General features: G+C 35.9%; 1 non-coding gene across 1 annotated transcript; it reads left to right on the forward strand.

The window, feature by feature from the left end:
* Positions 1–883: 883 nt before the first annotated feature.
* LOC121213415 (small nucleolar RNA R71) lies at positions 884–988 on the forward strand. The gene has a single exon (XR_005908797.1). It is a non-coding gene; the product is annotated as a small nucleolar RNA R71 (small nucleolar RNA).
* Positions 989–23860: the final 22872 nt, after the last annotated feature.

The raw sequence follows: 23860 nt of genomic DNA on the forward strand, positions 1-23860 counted from the left end.
CTTTTGTCATCACTTTAGGATATGACACACGAGGTTTATGATTCATACTTACCTGTTTGGGATCATTATTGTTTACCTCTTCTCGTCCTTTGTTCATTGCATTGTTTTGCTGTATTTCTGGCTCAGGTGTAATGAATCCTTCATTATCTTGAGTGCTAATTACATTGAGGTGTTCCCTCGGATTAGGTTCCGTATTACTTGGTAGGTTACCTTGTGGTCGTTCGGAGATTAGTTCAGAAAGCTGGCCTATCTGAGTTTCAAGTCCTTGTATCAATGCTTGTTGATTCTTAAGTGCAGTCTCGGTATTTTGAAAATGGGTTTCTGACACCAAGATGAATTTAGAGAGCATCTCTTCAAGGTTCAGCTTCTTTTCTTGTTGATAAGGTGGCTGTTGAAAACCCTGAGGATTTTGTGGCTTTGGATTCCCTTGACCTCCCGAGGAAAAATTTGGGTGGTTCCTCCAACCTGCATTATAGGTATTACTGTATGGGTAATTTTGAGGTCTAAATTTATTGTTACCCATATAGTTGACTTGTTCCTCTTCAGTTGTGGGATTGAAGTATTGATATTCTGTATGCACACCTCCTCCGTTTGAGTCACACCTCATTATTGGATGTACCTGCATAGAACCAAGAAAACTATCAATCTTTTTATTGAGAAGTTCTACCTGATTAGAGAGCATGGTGATTGAATCGATGTTATAAAAGTCGGCTGTTTTTGTTGGCTTAGTCCTCATGACTTGCCACTGATAGTTGTTTAGTGACATCTCCTCTATGAATTCGTAGGCATCTTCCGGTGTTTTATTGTTGATGGTTTCGCCAGTAGCTGAGTCAATCATTTGTCTTGTCGAGGGATTCACACCATTGTAGAACGTTTGAACTTGCAGCCATGGTGAGGGCACCTTCTCAGTAAGTCCTTGTATCTCTCCCACGCATCATAAAGTGTTTCTAAATCCATCTGCACAAAAGAAGAGATATCATTATCGCAAAATTCAAGAAAATTTGCCAAGTGCGTGTTGGGATCCTCATCCTACAAACCATCAAACTGAACAAACTACTGTATCATCTGAATTGTGTTAGGTTTTAGTTCGAAATTATTTGCAACAATAGCAGGTCTAACTATACTAGACTCAGTTCCTGTTAGTACATGGACCAGGATTTGGATTAGCTGCAATTGCAGGAGGCAGCTGATCTCCTGGATTTTCGGCCATCTCTTCGGTTAGTGTTTGAGTATCATCTTCTTGCTCGTGCTCCGTGTATCGTAAACTACGCCTTATTTCTCTTTGATTTCTATGAACTGTGCGATCGATTTCTTCGTCAAAAAGTAGTCGTCCTAATGGGTTTCTTCTAGTCATAAACTATAAAAACCTGCTAAGAGAGAGAAAAAGTAAATTAATAAATAATAAAATAAAATAAAATTGCAAGAAAAATAAATGGCTAAAGTAATAAAAATTTAGTGTTCCTAATATTTCAGTTCCCCAGCAACGGCACCAAAAACTTGATCGCGTGATTCGTAACAAGTAATAAATATTTATAAAGAAGACCAAACCTAGACTAACTATTATCACGACGAAAAGGCAAGCGCACCTATTGAACAATAGTATAGTAATGGCAAGACCGGGATATCGTACCCAAGGGAACCAAAAGTACTAGTAATAACTATCTTTTTATTATCTAGCTTAAGAATAATAGGGTTTGTTTTAATTAACTAATTATTTAAACTAAAAATGCACAGAGAAAAGAATTGGGGGATTGCTTTTGGGAAAATCGATTGCCTTGAGACAATACCTAAGGAAAAATCCACCTAGACTTTACTTGTTATTCTGCCCCCGAATAGGATATTTATTCATTCAACTTGTTCTGTAGAGATCCCTAAGTTATGTTATTATCCTTATTCAAGACTAATAATGTCTAATCCCTAGATTGAATAACCGAGACTTTTCTCTAATTAACACTCTAGGGTTACATTAACTCGATCTATGGATCCCCTTATTAGGTTTCACCCTAATCCGGCAAAATCCTGTCACCTATTTATAGGCGCGCAATCAACTTCGCTTAATTATGGAAAATGTACTCTTACACAGGGTCTATTCCTCCTCTGAATAAGAGCGCGTCTTGAATTAGTATCCTGGGATATCAAAACAAGAATTAAGAACACATAATTAAGAACAAGTTAAATATTTATCATATGATTCAGAAAATAATAACAAGATTCGTCTTAGGTTTCATTCCCCTTAGGTATTTAGGGGATTTAGTTCATAACTAAATAAGAAAACATCTCAGAAGAATAAAGAATACAAAACATAAAGAAAACCCAAAACTCCTGAAGGGAAATTGAGGAGAGATCTTCAGTCTTGATGATGAATCCGGCTTCTGAAATGGATCAATCGGCTTCCTTAGGGTAATTCCTTACCCCTCTTCTCCGTCTCCCTTTTCCTCCTCCTCTAGTGTGTATTTATAGGCTTTGGAATGCCTAGAAACCCTCAAAAGTGGCCTTTTTCGAATTGGACTTAACTTGGGCTCAGCAGGGACACGCCCGTGGCACACGCCCGTGTTCGATTACTTCAGGCCGTGTTCGAGTCTGCCAAATTGACACAGCCGTGTGGTCTGCCCGTGTAAGGAGGTCCAGGCCGTGTTGATTTCGTACTTAGACCCAATTTCTCCATTTTTGGCCCGTTTCTCGTTCTTTTCGCTCTCCTATGCTCTCCTAAGTATAAAATATGAAATTAAAGCATTAGGAGCATCGAATTCACTATTTCTAATGAGAAATCATCCATAAAAAGCATTAAACATGGGGTAAAAATATGTATAATTTACGGTTTATCAGCCTACAAGACCCTAAACATACACTGAGGTGGTTCGGGACTACACTGATAACATAAGAAACTATCACGAAACATTGAAAATTTTTCTTAAAATAGGGGACACACGCCCATGTGGCCCGGCCGTGTGTCTCACACAACCACTAGACATGCCCGTGTTACAGGCTGTGTGGACATTCGAAATGGCAGCACATGGTCGTGTCCCAGCCCGTGTCCGACCCCATGCAAATATCTGACCTGGGTCACACAATCAACACACACACCCGTGTGACTAGCCTGTGTGCCCTAAAGATGGCCATACACGCCCGTGTGCCATGCCATCTGCTAGGCCGTGCCAAACCTGTAGGGTATATTGACTTATGCCACATGGCCAAGTCAACGCCCGTGTGTGAGACCGTGTAGAGCATACTTACTTGATTTTAATTTCAACACCAGGGGACACACGGCCGTGTAACATGACCGTGTGTCACACACGAATGAGGCACACGCCCGTGTCTCTGCCCATGTGGACAAAAATAGGCTATTTACCAAGCCATTTTTCCACCCAAAATTAGGCACACCTACACAACTCATATGGCACATAACATTGCATCAATAGGCATATAATTCAATTCCAAAACAAGCATGATTATACCAATTTCGACACTAACCAATACAAAACATAAATATCACATAATGCCATCTAAATTCATACCAATCCTTGTCTTCTCAAATCATCAAAAAGACCATTAACAAATATGCATTATTTGATCTAATTTCACAAGCATATCAACCATTCATTTACCTAGAAGGACAAACATGCCAAATCTCAAATTCAACCAATAGCTACTCCAAATAATAGTCCAAAATCAACCGTTCCACAAGCAATATAAACCACATTACAAAGTGGCATCAACACACCCATATACATACATCATCAACCAAGCCAAATAGATCAGCTTATATAACCGTATACAACATTATAAACACAACTTTTATAAGCCAACACAAATGGCCAAATTCATAACAACACCAATACGAAAAAGACCAAGATCCTATACATGCCATATACTAAAAATACTGAAGTTCATAGTTACCAAAAGATAGGTGGATAGTATGACACGATCTCCGATGATCCCTGAATCCAAGCTAGCTTTGAATACTATAAAACACAAAGAAATACACAAAGTAAGCTTTATAGCTTAGTAAGCTCGTATGAAATAAAATCAATGCAATCTCATAAATATAATTCAATAATCTGAATATACCAACATATAGCTTACATTAATTAACAAACCTTTCAAATACTCAATTTTAAAAGTATACACTTCCTTCACAAGTTCCCTCGAATTAAAACTTAGATAATTCATGTACATACCTGTTTCATCTAACATCAATCTCAAACTCATCCACATCTATTGTTTACCCATTAAATAATTCAGAATAGAGGTCGGATACTTAGGAGTTTCGTAAACTAAGTACCTATACCATAGCCCGAAGCCAAAACAAGGTAACTTATGTCTGAACTACTGATATCATGGCCCGAAGCCAAATCAGCTGATATTCATGGCCCGAATCCAAATCAGTATAACTCGCACCTGAAGTGCTAATATCATGGCCCAAAACCAACATGTATATCCACTAATGACATGTCATTAGTATCCTAAACTATTCTTAAGATTCAACTGGGATTTCGAGTGCCAAATTACTATCGAGTCAATTAATGAAATTTACCATATACAAACTTACCTCGATTTTGAAAATGATGAAATTGGTCAATTAATCGAGTATTTTGTCTTTTCCCCGATCTAATTCCAAATTCTGCTCTTCTTGATCTATATAATATCAAATTCATCTAATTTAATTATCGCTCTATTCAATTTAGTCCAAAACACACTTCAAAGTACATTTACACATTTTCTCCTAATATTTCACATTTTTTCACAATTTAGTCCTTATTTCATAAAATGACAAACTAATGAAATTCAAAATAAACCCATGCTAGTAAAATTACTATTATGCCCCTAACAGCCCATATTTTTCAACTTTTCACTCATTTAACCACACATTTTTCACATTTTCACAAATAAATCCCTATTTTTTCATTTTTACTCAAAATCACTTTATAGAATATGTAAATATAGCAACAAGATTTCATATTTCATCATCAAACATCAAAGAACACATATTTTCATCAATGGAAACTTTCAAAATCTTTAAAAATTTTGTAAAATAGTCCCTGGGCTAGCTAGAACTAATTACAACGATCACAAAAACATAGAAATCATTAAAAATCAAGCAAAAATGGATTTACAATTTAGCAATGAAATGGTCGAAACTTTAAACCCTATGAATGGCATTTTCTTCTCTTCAATTTTGGCAATAAGATGATGATGATAATATTTAATTTGGTTTTGTTTTATTTATTATATGCTTAGTAAACAAATTACAAAATTAACCTTTAATAAAACCATTTAAAACACCTTAATATATGTCCATATATGTCTACTCACAAATAAAATGGTCTAATTATAACATAAGGACCTTAACTTTAAGGTTCTATAGCTATTAGACACCTTTAGCTATTAGAACTCAAGTTTTCCGCTTTATGCGATTTAGTATTTTTATCAAATTGACCATTCAAGCGATAAAATTTCTTAACAAAATTTTCACACAATCACTCAATCATGCTGAAAACATTAAAATAATAATAAAAAAATTCAGATTTGTGGTCCCAAAACCACTATTTCGATTTGATTAAAAACGAGCTGTTATAGATTAAGTGCCATAAAGGTACCCTCAAATAAGAATTGATGGATTATTGAATCTTACACCTCGAGTGTACTACTTGAGCATCCATTAGAATTTCAATGATTTCAATGGGCATAAAACTCTTGACATGGCATTAGAATTTTGAGATAGGATGATAATGACTTGAAAGAATATTGCATGATGATCTCACCTATGTTTACTTGATTGTTATGAGGATTTCGGTGACTCACATGTTTGATTGAATGCATTTGTTAAGAAATATTGCTAATGGATGGTAAACATGATATTGTATGCTTAGATTTAATAAAAGGGATTGGTAGGTTTAGTTTCCGTTATACGAACTTACTAAGCATGTAATGCTTACTCCATTTTATTTTTCCTGTTTTATAGTGCTCGGAAGCTCGCGATGGTTGGAAGATCATTGGAGTATCGTCACACTATCATCTAGCTTATTTTGGGTATACCTAGTAAAATCATTTTGGTATAATGGCATGTATAAGACAACTTGGCCATTAGTGGCATGTTAATGATGCTCGTAATCTAGCCATTGGAATGGCTAGTAATGGTTATTTTGGTATTATTAAGAAGGTTATTATGATATAATCGTATGTGATATGTTAAGTATATCTGAGCAAATCATGTTAATACCTACGTTAATCCAAGGTAAGTTTATAAACACATGTGCATGTAATGGTATGCCATGATGAATGATGGAATTGGTTAATTAGAATGCTTGGAATGGTTGGTATTGGATGTGTGTTTCAAGTGCAAGACTTGGGTGAAATTTTGGGTGAGAAATGAGGCTAGAAATGGCTTTATTTTGTCCACATGGGCAGACACACGGGCATGTGTCTAGACGTGTGTCACACACGGTCTTGTAACATTGGCGTGTGGTTAGGCCGTGTGTCCCCTGTACCTTTATTTTGAGAAACAGAATGCTCAAAATTAAGCATAGGAGTAGAGACACGGGCGTGTGTCTCAGCCGTGTGTGCTACACTGCCTAGAACACGAGTGTGTGGCATAGCCGTGTGCACAAGTCAAAGAGTTACAAAGGTCGAACACAGCCTCCAGCACAGGTATGTCCTAGGGTCACATTGGTGTTTCCCTTGGACCACACTTGCATGTGAGCCCTACAACTTGGAAAATTTTTGAAATTCCGTGAAAAATTCTTTGAGCTCCCCGATTAAGTCTTGACATGATTCTAATGCTCGTATTGGGGCTCGAGGGTCCAATCAAGGGTCATTTTGAATGATCTCAGTTCATGAATAGTAATTTACATAAATTACTTAAAAATCATTCTAAAAGTTTCAGTAATGCTCTAAAACCCTATTCTGACGATGGATATGAGTTAGAGATGTTACCAAATAAACTCAATCTTAACATGAATATACAAATCATCAATTTGAACATATCAACATGTAATTAGTTTAAACTAACAAACCTTTCACATTCTCAATCATAATCATATATATGAACTTCAAAACTTCTTCGATTTAATCTTATACGGTTCATGTACATACCTGTACCATCTCATGTCAATCTCATACACAACCACGTCTTTCATTTACCCGTTGAACCATCAGAATACTTTCGGATACATGGGAAACTCGCACCTGAAGTACCACATATATATATATAGCCGAACCTATCTCAATCTCATATCACATATACTGCTCACACTAGAGCTATAAACGAGTATGCTCACACAAGCTGTCAGTCAAGACGTAGCTACACGGTGCTGCTCACACAAGCTGTCAAGTATCTGCAACACATGTCGGTATACTTAGCCTTTGATAGGATGTACAGGACCAGCACCCGAATCACATAATCACAATAATCCCCTAATGACATGTCACTAGTATCCAAATCTATTTCTAAGGTTCAACCGAGATTTTGAATGCCGAAACGTTGTCAAATCATCATTGAATATGTCTGTAGTTTTGTAATTTATAGTTTATGCAATATCAAAACATTTAAAACATAATTATAACAATGCTTTTTACGTAGAAACTTACCTTGGATGCAAAAACAGCTAAATTGGTAGATTAGTCAAGAACTTTGTTTTTCCCTCAATCCAGATCCGAGTTTCACTTTTCTTGATCTGTATGTAATCAAAATTAACTTATTTAATTATTTCTCTATTCAATTTAGTCCAAAATTCATTTTAAAGCACGTTTACACATTTGCCCCAATGTTTCACAACTTTTACAATTTAGTCCTTATTTCATTAAAACACAAATTCATGTAATTTAAGCACAACCCATGCTAGCTGAATTACAATTAGGTCCTTAACAGCCCATATTTTTCATTTATTTTACATTTTAACCACAAAGTTTCCATATTTCACAATTTAATCCCTAATTTGCATTTTCACTATAAATCACTTAACAAACCTTCTATAACTATAATCGAACATTCATAATCTATCATTAAACATCAAAATACTCATGTATTCATCAATGGCAACATTCAAAATCTTTAACAGTTTTGCAAAATAGCCCCTGGGCTAGGTAGACCTAGTTGCAACAATCTTAAAAACATAGAAATCATTGAAAACTGAACAAAAATGGACTTACATTCTCAAGAAGACAAGGCCGAATACTTAAGCTCCTTCAATGGAGTTTCCTAGTCAAAATTCGGTGGAAGATGATAGAAATTAAAGATGATTTTATGTTTCTTTTATTTTTATTAGGTTATTTCTTAATTTACTATTTTACCCTTAATTAATAACCATCAAAACACTTAATAAAATGTCCATATATGTCCACTCATGTTTCAAATGGTTTAATTGCAACATACGAACCTGTAAATTAAGATTCCATAGTTATTAGATACCTTTAGCTATTGGAACTCCACTTTTACACTTTATGCGATTTAGTCATTTTTATCAATTTAACTAATCAAACGATAAAATTTCTTAACGAAATTTTCACACAATCATATTATCATGCTGTAGACATTAAAATAATAATAAAATAAAAATTTTGACCTCGTATTTTTGGTTTCAAAACCACTATTCTAATTTGACTAAAAACAAAATTTTCACACAAACATATTATCATGTTATAGACATTAAAATAATAAAATAAATAATTCAACCTCGTATTTGTGGTTCTAAAACCACTGTTTTGATTTGATTAAAAACAGGCTATTACACTCTGGGTTGTCCAGATTAAGGCGTAACACAACTTCTCAATTGGCGAGTATCTTGTCTCACATTCAAGATGCATCTTTATCTAGTTGTATCCGGAAAAACTGTCCATGAAGGAGAACAGTGAATAACCTACTGTGTTGTCCACTAAGGTATCAAGGTGAGGCAACAGGAAATTTTCCTTCGGGCTAGCTTTATTTAAATCTATGTAGTCTACACACATTCGCACTTTCCAATCTTTCTTAGGGACGGGGGCTATATTGGCTACCTACTCTGAGTTTTTGAAAACTTGTAAGAAACCGGTGTCAAATTATTTCTTAACCTCTTTTTTTATTTTCAACAGGATGTCAGGCCTCATCTTTCGTAATTTCTGTTGAATCGGCTTGCATTATTCCTTTATGAGAAGCCGGTGTACTAAAATATCGGTACTTAGAATAGGCATGTCTTGATACGACCATGCGAAGACATCTTTGAATTCTTGGAGTAATTCAATTAGGTATCATTTTGTCACTATAGAAATGCAAGCTCCAATATTCACTTCCTTCTTTTCTTATTTGTCTCCTAAGCTCACAATTTCCACTGACTCTTTGTGAGGTGGGATCTATTTCCTATCTTATTCTACCATCCTTAACAAATCAAAAGATAAGCTATAATCTTGATCATCTTTAAAGTCCTTAGGTTCCTCTGGACATATATCCTGCTCAAAAGGAGACTCTGAGTCAGCAGCAATGTTGCTCGTATCATTGATATCTAGAGACCTGTTATAGGAATAAAAGAAGACCCAAAGAACAAATCAATTTAGGAATAGTTATCTCTGTGGTATGAGTATGAATGAAATGAAAAAATAGAAGAACATTTGCCAAATGGGACACAAGGATGCATTATTTTACTGAAATAAAAATAGTGATATGTGTCCTTTTCACAAAAGGGTTCTTATTGCTCTTAGGCTTAGAGCAATAAGTGTGTTTTGATCATTACTTTAAAATAGTTCTAAAAATTACAAGGATTTTTTCTGCAATAAGTGGGTTGTGAACATTACTTCGAAATAGTTTTAAAAATTACAGGGATTTCTTTTGCAGTAAGTGTGTTTTGAACATTACTTTGAAATGTCTGATAGGTTTTCTTCCCCAATTCCCTCTTCGAATATGGCATTGATGCTCAAGTTTCCCAACATTCCTTCCGCAGTCTTAGTTAACAAGATCTCTTTTTCTACCATTTTTCGTTCAGGATAAATCATTTCTCCTGACGCAAATGTTTTCAATATATGGGGAAAGATCATCGGTTTCCATTTGACCTTTCCCCCACTTAGTCTTGCTCTTCTTCTTTCTTGCTTATTTTCTGATTCATTCTTCTTCTATCTCGCATCTGGCTTGTACCCTAAGCCAAAGCAATCTTGTTTGTCTACCAGCATTGGTACATTGGCTCTTCCTTGAAGATAATTTCTAAGTCCTCTTCCAGGCAAGGATCCTTTCCTGTTCGTCAATTATAGACCCATCCTCGTGGTTTTGGATTTTTTGGCACTGGGATCTTATTTCCTTCAACAATGAAAGTTGCATTAACAAATTCCAGTGATCAAAAGGAACATTCTATTTCCTCTTCATCCACTCCTATGTATGGTGCGTCACTAGTTACGGATGCGATGATATCCTCTTCAGTCTTTATCGTTACCAGTCAATCCTCCGTTACCAACTTCAGGTTTTGGAGCAGTGGCGAAGGCATTGCCCAACCGAATGAATCCAAGGCCTACCCAATAGGAAATTGTAGGAGGGTTTGATATCCATTACCAAATATTCTACCTCTTATGTGTTCGGACCAATTATGTAACATACCAAACCCGGCCTAGACGTTATGGTCGAATCTAGCATGTCACATCAAAACATCATTCAAAAATCGAGTTGTCGTTAAAAGTTTATTTCTATAATTAAAACCTTTTGCTCGAGGTTAGCAAATCATCTCGTCAAAAACGTTTACTTAAGGTCTGGCATTGATACTTTATGTTATTTCAAATCGCGGAAGCTACTAAAGTTTAAAATATAAAAACATTTCTTTTTAATTGTTTTTTAAAATAGTTATTAATTTTTGAAAATTCGTGTTTAGCAGTTTTAAATAAGGAAATCAAAATCCCAATTAAAAATTTCATCCCTCAAAGGCCTTATTACAGAATTAAAACCCCAAAACATAAAATTCAAATAAAAAGTCTACAGCAGAGCATCAGCGGTCGTGTGGCCACCTCCGAGTCCCTCATGGCTCCAAATCACCTAAGGCTGGGGATTACCTGCACAGTTAATAAACAGGGTGGGTTTATGAAAAATCAATGTGTATTCCCCTCCTAAATTAAAACAGTTAGTAAACGAACAAAATTCAGAATTAGTCTGGGCCGGAGCCCATTACAGTAACAGAACAATGTGTGTGGGCCTAAGCCCAGTACTATTTCACTTGGGTCTCAGCCCTCATTAGAATCAATTAGGCCTAGCCCATTCTCAATATCAGTAACAATTGGGCCTAGCCCATTAACAGAATCAAGTGGGCCTAAGCCCAATATAGAATCAATATAAGATGCAGATATGCAGACAGATATCCAGCCCAGTCCAACCAATACACCACCCGTACCTACCAACACACCATGTGGGGATAAAATCGACCCACCCAGCTAACACACTAAGCTTAGCACCGGTTGCGGCACTAAGTCAACAGAACGGCTCAACACCGTAGACAGAACGACTAAAGGCCGTAAATATCACAGCAACGCTGTAGTTAACAGAATGACTATAAGCCATAAGTATCACAGAAAGGTTGAAAGCCTTATACAGAATGGCTACAGGCCGTACACTTCCTCCATCCATAATAACCCAACCCTATGCAATATGTCATGTCATAAATATTACGTGCATGCAAAGTCATACTCAGCACAATCACATATGTAAATCATAGGCACATCAGTCATGCAGAACATAAGGGCATAATCGTCATTCTATCAAATAGGGGTATTACGGTCATTTTACACTACAAGGGTATTTCGGTGATTTTACAAATCGGGGTCTTAACGACCCAACAAAAGGTCCAACATCGCCTCGAGTGACTTAAGTAACCTAAACAATCATAATGGTGCAAATGGGCCTAAGGCCGATTACTCGGCCCAAGTGGGCCCACACCCTTGTATGGCCCATTTCGCCCAAATTTAGATACGGTTATGTGACCTACGTAGCCCAATCGAATAATTATAACAACCTGTAGATTTAATCCGTGTGGAGCCCACGAGCCCATTAGATCCACACGGCCCATCTAGGCCCAACGTGGCCCAGAACTACATAAGTCGTGTGCGCGACATGACAAGTCTATCTACGTCCCACTTAACAGTGAAGTTTACACACATAGGCCTACTCCCAGGCCCAATGAGATTGCTCATTGTGGCGTCCACATTTCGTGGGCTCGGTTTACCCCACGAGCGATCCCACGCTCGTGAGGCCCCAAATGCTGAATTTTGACTTTTCGACTTTTGCCGACTTCCAACAAAGAAGGGCGTGAATACACATCTGTTTATGAGAACACGTCGAAGTCCACGATCACCAATGGGATTACTTTCAACCATTAGGAAAATTTCTTATTTCTTTATGACCACTTCAACCACAGAGTTCCAGTCCAACTCCACCGCCTACACAGCTCAAACAGCAAAATAAATACTCCATTGCGCATCCTAAGACTTGGACCTTAGAACTCACAGTTACACAACATGCCACATTGCCACTACACCACAAGGCTCTTTGTGTCACCATTTTAGCCTCAATTAATTATAAAGTCTATAGGCTAAAGTCCAGGTTCCTTTAAAATAAAAACCAAAATAAATTGCAAGAGCCAAGACTTGAACCTAGGCTCCCTTGCAACCTTAATGACGCCACAACCACTATACCACATGCTTCCTTGTGTCATTTACTTAACACAATAATTTAAAAGGCCATCATCCAAGCATCCAGGGTTTTATTCGCTTAAAACCAAAATTTTTGCTAAAGCCCAGGTTTGAACCCAGGAATTTTCCAACTCCTCTCAGGACCCTTAACCATTTGAGCAGACATTTAATTGTGTCATTTCCTTGCACAATTAAATACTTATATACAACCTACTTACGGACCCATACTCAAGGCCCAATACTTCTAGGCCCAAATTCGGGGCGTTACAAATTAAGAGTGGTATTTCAATCCTCCCTACCACCTTCCTTTCTGCACCATCGAATGCTCTCACTATATTATGTCACGCCTTCATTTGAGAGCTATCCACTAGCAACTTATTCAGTGTGGATAGAGGCAAGACGTTCAGTACGGATTTATTGTCGATTAACACTCCTGGCAATGTATATCTTTTGCAACGGGTAGTGTTGTGTAGAGCCTTCATGGATCCCATACCTCCTAGAGGTATTTCATCATCATTGAAGAAGATGAAATTTTCGGCATTCAAATTGTTAACTAAATGATCTAGCTTGTTTACAGAGATATTATCAGTGACATAAATTTCATTTAACACATTCATCAATGTTTTACAATGTGTCTCTAAGCTCAGGAGCAAGGCTAATACTGATATGCGAGCTAGTTATTTGTATAGCTATTCTACTACACTATATTCGCTATGTTTCAAGAATTTCAAGAATTTCTTAGCCTCGTTCTCAATTACTGGCTTATTGACAGGTGATTCAAGTCTAGTCGTTTTTTCTTTCTTATGTTTAACTGCTAAGGTTTTTTCCTTAAGGGGTTCGGTTCTTGCATTTGTAGGGCTATAGCGCTTCCCACTATGCATGAAAAAACCAATATCCTGGCCCACTTCTGGAGTGCCAATCGAGTTCTCCTCTCCTGGGATCATCATGTTGCAATCATAATTCCAAGGAACCCTTTTGCTATCCTTGCAGGGAAAAGCCACAAGTTTTTGAATTATGATTTTTATTGTAGCTGCTGCTCCCACTTCATTGCTTCTCAGCTGGGAAATAATCACCATTGATCCTTGTAAACTTTCTCCATTGATCTTTCCTCTAAGGCACAAACATCTCTGCCTTTTGATCCCTTGACATATTTAAAAAATTTCAATTCTTTGTTATCCATCAGACTTCGCACTAGAGCTCTGAATTCGATGCACTCCTAGATCTCATGACCTTCTTTAGCATGGAACTCACAGTAGCTCCTTAATCCTTTGGACATTTCCTCTAAATCTTGAATGATTAATCCCACATCTATCATTTTTTGCCAAAACCATTTTAGCGGGGATTTCACCTCCGTGACATTGGTTTTGATCCTCTTTCCTCTACTCTCGATTATCACGTTTACCTTTTGGTCAGGATGACTAGGTAACAGATTTCTGCCACATTAGGTATTGAAGGATCATCGAACCTTACAGTCCCCATCTTGATAAACCTCTCGATTAACTTCTTGAATGTAGTGCAATTCTCAATCGAGTGTCCCATTATTCCTACGTGATACTTATATTGAGCATTCGCATCATACCACTTTGGGAATGGAAGTTGCATCAGTTTTAAGTAAAACGGGGATACTACATACGTGTTGAACAAATTTTGATATAACTCTCCATATGTCATTAGGAGAGGTGTAAATTAGAGTTTTTTCGTGTTTGGCCTTGAGTTAGATTCTTACCTCGAAGGGCCTTAATGGCTAGTTGTCATGGTCCTTGGTTGGCCTACAGTGATCAATTTTGAATAGATCTTATTATACACATTTGCGGTGTTTACTTCATTTTCTTTCTTTCTCGGGGTAGACCTTTTAGCATTTTCCCCTGCGTCTATTTTCCTACTCCTTACTACATTCCCAATCATTTCTCCGGACATTACTATATCTGAGAAGCTCTTGGTAGCACTACTCAACATATGGTTAATAAATAGGGTTTTCAAAGTGTTTATGAAAAGCATTGTCGTCTCCTTTTCTAGAAGAGATGGCTGAAATTGTGTTGCCACCTCTCTCCATCTTTGAGCATATTGCCTAAAGCTTTCATTTTGCTTCTTTTCCATGTTTTGTAGCATAATTCTATCAGGTGCCATGTCGGTCACATGGTTGTATTGTTTCATGAAAGCCTGTACCAGGTCTTTACATGAATTGATCTTGACACAGCTTAGCCGATTATACCATTTGGCAATCAGCCCGATCAAACTATCTTGGAAGCAATGGTTTAACAATTAGTCGTTATTGACGTATCCGATCATTCTTTGGTAGAATATTGTGATATGAGCTTTAAGAAAACTAGACTGTAACACCGCTAACCCATCTCCGTCACAAGAATAGGGTTACGAGGCATTATCGATCAATACAAATCGTTCACATACATAACATATACATTTATGCATTCATATATAAAACCCATTCAAATCAATTTACATTGTCCCTTATAAGGCTCTACGAGACCTTAAAACATGCTTAGAAGTTCTTCAAGACTAAACCGATAACATTCACAAAATTTGAGAAACTTAGAAACTTTTTCAACATTAAAGGGTCATACGCTCGTGTGAATAGGCCGTATGCCTAACACGGCCACCAGGCACGCCCGTATCACAGGCCGTGTGAAAACAGGGCATACATTCTGACTTGCACCACACGGACGGAGACACGCTCGTGTGCCATGTCCATTGGAAAACTAGAAAGGTTACTGACTTGGGTCACACAACCGGCCACACGCCCATGTGCCATCCTACGTGCCACACACAACCAGTAGACACGCCCGTGTGTCTAGGCCGTGCCAAACCTGTAGAGTATACTGACTTACCTTCGAAGGGCTACCCCAGGGGACACACGAACATGTACCAAGGTCATGTGTCACACACAATCGAGCCACACACCCATGTGCTTAGCCGTGTGGAGTGAAAATAGGTTTGGTTTAAGCCACGTTTATCACCCTCCTCATGCATACTTAAAACACAACATTTTACACCATTTCAATACACTTATAGGCAACCAAAACATGTTAATTCATATACAAATAATGCCATTTCCTGTACAAGACACATACCAAAACTAGCATGATTCATTTCTCATTCTACAACTATTCAATCATATACCAAAACACATATCATGCTTATCAATACAACCTATTTCAATATGTATTTTTATTACCATTAATCACATACAAAACTTGACTCATAAATCATCTATTAGCCATTCCTTTATTAAGTCCAAAATCATGCTTTTCATAAGTAAATACCCATCATATACCAAATGATCAAATGATCATCTTGAACCATCACCAACCATACTAAATTATGCCATTATACAAGGAAAATTACACATCAAACATAAGTCATTAATAAGCCATATAAAATGACCAATACATTACCAAAACCTTTATCAAAAAGACTCAAACCTATACATGCCATATAACCAAGTCACAAAGTGTAAATAAAATACCGAAAGTTAATAGCTAGATAGTTTGATGCGATCTCTGATGACTTTCAACCCGAGCGAACGTCCGAAACACTATAAAACATAGAAAAATAACACAAAGTAAGCTTCACGGCTTAGTAAGTTCGTATGTGAGCCTAAAATGATCACAACATTCATATAGCAATTTAAAGCATCAATTCATGAGCTAACATCAAATTATTCATGTCCTCATTCGCAAGTTCTCAACTTCATCTAACTCGATACTTTAGTAGTTTTCCGTACATACCTGTATTGATACCTTTATATTTATCACCCATACTCTTATCAAACCTCTCTAGATTATAAGTGCTTATGATACAAATTTATCGATTGGCATAGTCCAATTATGGTCTTACACATACATTGCCAAAGCCCTGTCGTGGTCTTTCTTTCAGTGTCATAACCCGGTTATGGTCTTATTAGTTGATTGCCATATGTATATTTAGTTAAAACAACTATTATTCATATCTCACATAACATTCAATATATACTTCATTATAGTCAAATAAACACATTTTGATATGAAACATACTTATACACAATTCTTTCTTATTTAATATACATAATACAATATGAACTCCCCAATTTACTTTTATTTGATTCTCACATAAGTTTTGTACGTACCTATATTACTTATTCTAATCGTACTTTAATTCTCGTCTTGACTATGCCCATTAAACCACTCGGAATTGTTAAGGATACTCGGTAATCACATAAGCTCATACAATGCCATATCCTAGATATGGTCTTACATGTTATGACATATCGATGCTACTATCCCAGACAGGGTCTTACACGAATCATAATACGATGCCAATGTCCCAGACATGGTCTTACGCATAATCACACTACAATGCCAATGTCCCAGACATGCTCTTACATGTAATCACATCTCAATAACCTAATGTCATGACATTCGTATGTCGTAACTCTGTTGATTCTTGCTCGCAGTTGCTCATTTAACATTCATAACAGTTCAATTACAAATAAACGTATATAATTCAATTCAATTCAATAATAAATAAGCATTTATAACACAGTTTAAATACGTTTATTAGCATACGAACTTACCTCCATCGTCAAAACGTCGAAATGGATCGACTAGTCCAAAATTACATTTTTCCTTCGATATAGATTCGTACGAGGTTTAACTTTATCTAATCAATCAAATTCAGCTATTTCAATTCATATTCAATTCATTTTAACCCAATTTCATATTTTAGTAAAATTACTATTTTACCCTACATTTTTAACCTTTTTACAAATTAGTCCCTAAACTTGTAAAATGCAAATTTAATCAATTTTATCATAGCCCAAGCTAGCAAAATTCCATACATTCTCATAACAACCCATACTTTTCATTTATTCACACTTTTACCACACAATTTATCATATTTCACAATTTAGTCCAAAATTGACATTTTTACTAAAATTCACTAAACAAAACTCATTAATCTAACATCAAAGATTTATTTTCTATCATTAAACATCAAGATACCCAAACATTAAAAAATGACATCATCCAAATACTTTAACATTTTTTAAATCAAAGGTACGGACTAGTTAGATTACAAAGCAACGATCTCAAAAACGTAGAAATTATTAAAAAAACGGAGTAAAATAATACCCAATTGATAGAGAAAAGAAGTGTCGAACCCTAGCCTTCCTTTTCTTCAAGAATTCATTTGATTTTCTCTTTTTGGAGAAGATGAATTCAAAATACACATTATGTTTTATTGTAATTATCATTTTAAACATCAATTACCATATTATCCTTAATAAAAATTAATAATTACAACCAAATGCCAAACCACATCATCCAATATCTAATTAATGGTCCATTTATCACATAAGGACCCTAAATTTTAAATTCCATAGCTTTTTGACACCTTTAGCTTATAGAATGCAACTTTTACACTTTACGCGATTTAGTCCTTTTTACCGAATTAAGCCTTTAAACGGTAAAATTTCTTTATGAAAATTTTACATAATAATTATATCATGCTGTAAACCCTAATAAAATATTAAAATAAATATTTTTACTTTGGGTTGTGGTCCTGAAACCATTGTTCTGATTAACATTAAAAATAGGTTGTTACATAGTCCCATTGTATTTTTTGAATTCTGGGGTTTTGAATTTTGGTGAGAGCACTAGATCCGAGATTAAACTCAATTCCTTGGCATCGACCCCACAAAAGTAGTCAGCATTCTCCATAACTCTGAATTTCTCCTCCAATCATTTGCACCGATCTTCAAGCTATTTTGGCAATTCTACTCTTGCCCTATCCATTTTGCCATGTCGTCCAAATCTAGAACAATGGGGTTGTTGGATTACCCCCGGGGTTGAACCTGAACCCATTGGATAATTCACTAGTCCTAAGGTACCAGCTTGGTATTGCTTTGGCCTTATGGTAACTGGTACTCTTCGTGGATATGTATCCGGTTGGGCTTTAACATTCACTGGAGTAAAGCTCGGGGGATATGTAGGGTTTTCATTATCATCCCAGTGTTAATCACAGTACTTTCCCTTTTACTCTTCCCTTTTTCAATCCCTCCGGCTAGTAACTGGGTCAACTGGCTTATTATGCTTCGTTGGGACTCTTGTATTTGGTCATTCATGTCTTGCTTTACCTTAGCTAATTGGTCCTGCAGTTGCACTTGCAACTGATCTTGCATGTCTTTCTGAATTTGTTCTAGTCTCTCTAACCTTTGATCCATGGCTTTGGTTTTACCGAGGGTTTCGTAACGATCTTCGGTTGGTAGATTCTTATTGGTTTCCAGGGTAACTGTCATAATTTTGATTACTTAGGGTTTTTTTATGAAATTTAATGCATGTGATCAAATGTAATGCTAATGAATGAAAAATGAATGCAAAAAGAGGCATTGATTCTGATTCAATTCTATTAGAACAACTTTACTAGCAAATAATTTTTTTACATAAAATGGATACATTTTACATATATGGCATTGCCTTAATACTCAAAGCCTTGACTTTCCTAAGAAGCCAAGCTAATTTTCAGCCCCAATCTGATTCGTATATCAAGCTCAGCATGACAGCTTAAACTGCTAGGGTTTGCAAATGGTCTGCTACTTCTTGTACTTGAGTCAAAGCTTCATCCGTGATGTGATCTCTATCCCTGATCTGACCTTGAGAGTGTTGGAGTTTCTCTTTCCAATATTCATTGTTCATTTCAAGATGGTCAACTCAGAGTTCACAATTTTGCAATACAGCCTCAAGCTCTTCTATCTTTCTCTTCAACTATTCAATCTTAGTCAACCTTACTTTCAACTCAATCACAGCGTTTCAACTATGAAGTTGATGCAAATATCTTTCTGATTCTGCTATCTGAGCTATCAATACAACTTTTTCATCTCAGTTTAGAGAACCTTATCAGACGCGAGCATCTTGGAAATTTTTTTCCATTAATCAGCTCTAATATTTTCTTGGATTTCTTACAGCCATTGTTCCGATGTTTTACCCAATTCGGCAGTCCTTATTGACAAATGTAATTTTTTATTATCCGTTTTTAAACTGTCCAAGTCTTCTTTAGCCTTGTTCTTTCCTTCCTTATTTTCTCGACTTCTAACTTTGGGATGTCGACATCTAATCCTAGCTGAATCTTTTCCTCTTCCAACTTCTCTATCCTTTTCCGTAATTCTGAACTCTTTTTTTCTAAGTCTTTCTTTACGATCTCTAATTCAGACGGGATCACTTGCAAGTGTTCTTCTATAAACTGAGTATTTTCTTGACTTGATGAAGGGACATCGTCGTTAATTCTTTTACCCCGCCACCAATCATATTTCAAGGCCATCATGGGATTTGCAAAAAATCTCTTCACTTTGTGAGTTTGGTTCTACGTATTCAAAATTTCATGAACCTTCTTTTTGTAATTATCACCTTTGTATGCAAACTCACATTAAGCCAACCCTTGTGTTGAGGTTATAAACTATCTTGATCTATATTGTCTCAATATAAGTAAAAGGGAAAATCCAACAGCTCCTCATATCTCGAGTAGAAGGACCCAACCAAAGTCTCCACATCTGTACAAAATTTCATCAGGGATCATCCAAGGGGCCCTCCATTTAACGTCTTCATTTTGGAGACTCTAGAGAATTACCATCCATTTTTCTTTAAAAATGTTATCTTGTCTTGGGATAGCCACAAATTCTTTCAACGAAGAATAATCCTCGGAGAACACTCGATAAGACTTTTTTTACCTTCCAAAAATGGCTATGAAACTAAACTAGCAAAAGCTGTGCACATCCGATAAATCTTTCTTCACCTGCTCTTCGACATGCGCTTAAAGATATGAATGTTTCAGCCAAAATTGTTGGGATAGAGATGACCCTTTTGTCAAGTCGGTCATGCTCTAGTGCTTTAGAGAACATGACCAACCCATAAATACTCAAGGCGAAGACGTCGACCTTTTTCCTCGTATCTGGATGTACAAAGATCAAATCCTACATAATTTTCCAAAGGATGCATTTACTATCCCCTTTTCATTTAATCCAAGCTTCGACTCATTGCTCGCTCATCCCAGTTATGTTCATTAGCCTCTTGAAGAAAGTTAGGATGTTGGTGGCTCTAGAGTAGGCTTTGTCAACTTGGACCTTCAAACAACGAAGAAAAGTGGTGTACTCTTCTACAGTAGGCACCAAGTCTACTTTCCCAAAGGTGAAGCAGCTATAGGTAGGATTCCAATACCAGGCAAGAGCTCGGAATAAGTATTTATCCACTTTGACACTAAATAGATTAGGCAAATCACCATATTCACAGTAGAATAACTGCTTGATTTCATCATCACATTGATCATATATTACTTTTATCTCTTGAAGATTATTTTGAGTCACACTAATGCGGGTGAAATCCCATAATTCTGACATGTATCCCTCCGACAGGCTATCGCCTGTAACATCCTGAATTAAGGCCTAGTGGGAACAGTGGTTTCGGGACCACAAACTCCCTGTAAGAAAACTTATTTTTATTATATTTTTATGGTCTACAATTTCACGAGATGATTTCGTGAAAATTTCGTTCGAAAATTTTGACGTTTGGGCACTCAATTTATTCAAGAATAAAATTGTAAAAAGTGCAAAAGTTGAGTTCTACATGTTAGAGGTGTCAAATTGATTTGAAATTTTAAATTTTAAGTCCTTAAATGGTAATTAGACCATTGGTTAATTGTTGGACAAAAATAGACATGAAATGGGTGAAATAGAATATTTTTAAGTTAGGGGCATTTTGGTAATCTAATAATTAAAAGAATTAAAAAGGGAAAATAAGCCAAAATTGGCCATCATCTTCTCCATTCAGCTGAAACTTGCATGGACACCATGGCTAGGGTTTGGTTCAAGCTTCCAAGCTCATTTGTAAGTGATCTCGAGCCTTGTTTTTAATGTTCTTTACATTTTTAAAGTCCCGGTAACTCGATCTATCTATTTCTACCATTATTTTGAGCTAGGGTTCATGTTTAAAAATTTTCCCATGAATGATATGCATGTGTTTTGATTTCTAATGGTAGAAACTGAAAGTTGGGTGTTAAATAAACAACTTTTGCTAAATGATTTTCGGTGAAAATGCTTAAAAGGACTGTTTTGTAAAAGTTATAAAATCTATCATAAAAGTGTGGTTTAGTGGAAATTAGGGCCTTCTATAGTTATGAGAATGATTCAGATAAGCTTAAAATGCAAGGGAAATGAATAAAAATCATTTTACGAGACTATGAGCCAAAGTGCAAATATGTGAAAGTTTAGGGGTCAAAATGCAAATTTGTAAAAAATGATTTTTGGACCCATATGAATAATGTGACTAATTATTAAGCTAAATGAGATATTATAGATCAAGGAAAATGAGATTCGGGCATAGATTGGAAATAAATGAGATTATGGACTAAATCGGAATAAATAGCCATGCTCGCATTCGAGGTAAGTTCGTATGTCAATAATAATGCAATAATATCATTGTTTATGATTGAACTTAAATTGATGTGTTAACATTATGTGATGAATATTTATATATTTGATATGATGATTGTATTATGTGAAAAATGTCTAAATGTTATTATGAGAAATGCCATGTTTATTTCATGAATATGAGAATGGTGAATTGGTAAGAATGAACGATATTATGGTCGTTGTTCACGACATGACAAGCAAGTACAATGGAGATACTATATGCAAATGAGGATAATTCCGTTTGAATCTTAGGAATAGTTTAGGATACAAGTGACATGTCACTAGGAATTAAGAAATCCGAGCTAATTGAGCAGTCTGAGTTCGTGATATATGTAAGAATCTGAACTTGTTGAGTGGTCCAAGTTCATGATATATGAGGCATCCGAGCTCGTTGAATGGTTCGAGTTCATAATGGATGTGATACATGTAGCATCCAAGCTCGTTGAGAGGTTCGAGTTCATTATAGATGTGTTACAAGTTATAAGGTAGCTTTGGCTACGTATGTTTATGTGGCACTTATGTGCAAGTTTTTGTGTATCCAATACTATTCCAAGTGTTTAACGGGAATTATAATGAATGATGCGATGAAAGTCCCGAGATGGGCATGGTAATGAAGGTAAAGTTATTCAATATGCTAAAGATACGTACAAGTACGTTTGTTATACTCATGAGTAATGCTTTGTTACAAGATGATATATGAAAAAAAAGGTATATTCATGTATATGTATATGAATATTTGATTAATGAGCTAGAATGCTTGAATGATGAATAATCATGGTGATCATGTTATTATGCCAGCATATGATAGTTATCATGATATTGCACTAAAACAGTTTTGGACATCAGCAGTTGTGTGATTTTGAAAATCCACCAAAAAATGTGAAAATTGAATAGAGACTGAATAAGATATGATATTAATGCTTATTGAAACTAGTTTCACATAGAAGAAATGGTGTAAGAAAAAGAGTTTCATATTATGAGATGTTTGAACTTTTGTGAGACAGCGTCAGAGTTATTTCAGGCTCCCCTATCTCAACTTTGGAAAATCACTAAAAATTGTACAAAAATGATTATGGGTTATAATTTATATTACTAAATCCTAAATGCGTCTATTTTTAAGAGAAATAGACAGGAATATTAATCGAATCCCATACTAAGAGATAATGAATTTTTATTAAAGAAAGGTCGAAGCTATCAAACAGCAGAACAGGGGTAACTTTAAAGAATAAACTATACTTATTGAGTAGACCAAAAATTTGAATTTTTTTGCTAAGAATATATATGAGTCTAGTTTCAGGGAAAATTAACGGATCTTAATTTGGAGTTCCGTAGTTCAAGATATTAATAATTTAGTGATTATGACTCGAGTAGACAGCTTGACTAGAATATGAACAAATAGTGGAATTGTGTGTAATTTCAATAATATTACCATGGAATCATGTTGATAATTGATTTTGAATTGGTGTGTTTAGAATTGGTATAAAATGAGTAAGAAAAACACATGTATCATGATATATGAATATTACAATTGAGTCTTAATAGAGGATGTTTAATCGTTTACTTGATGCTACATTGTATGTGTCTATAATGTATTTAAGTATGTGAGGTATTAATGGTAACAAAAGGCTTGGAAAACAGCCTACGTGCTAGCCACATGGCTAGAGACACGGCTAGGTGTCTCAACCGTGCGGAGGACACGGCCTAGCACACGGGCGTGTTGCCTGGCCGAGTGGTTAAATTTGTTTTGCTGACGTCATAAATAGAGAGTTACACGGCCTG

This window comes from Gossypium hirsutum, chromosome A13 (assembly GCF_007990345.1).
Source record: "Gossypium hirsutum isolate 1008001.06 chromosome A13, Gossypium_hirsutum_v2.1, whole genome shotgun sequence".
NCBI classification, from domain to species: domain Eukaryota; kingdom Viridiplantae; phylum Streptophyta; class Magnoliopsida; order Malvales; family Malvaceae; genus Gossypium; species Gossypium hirsutum.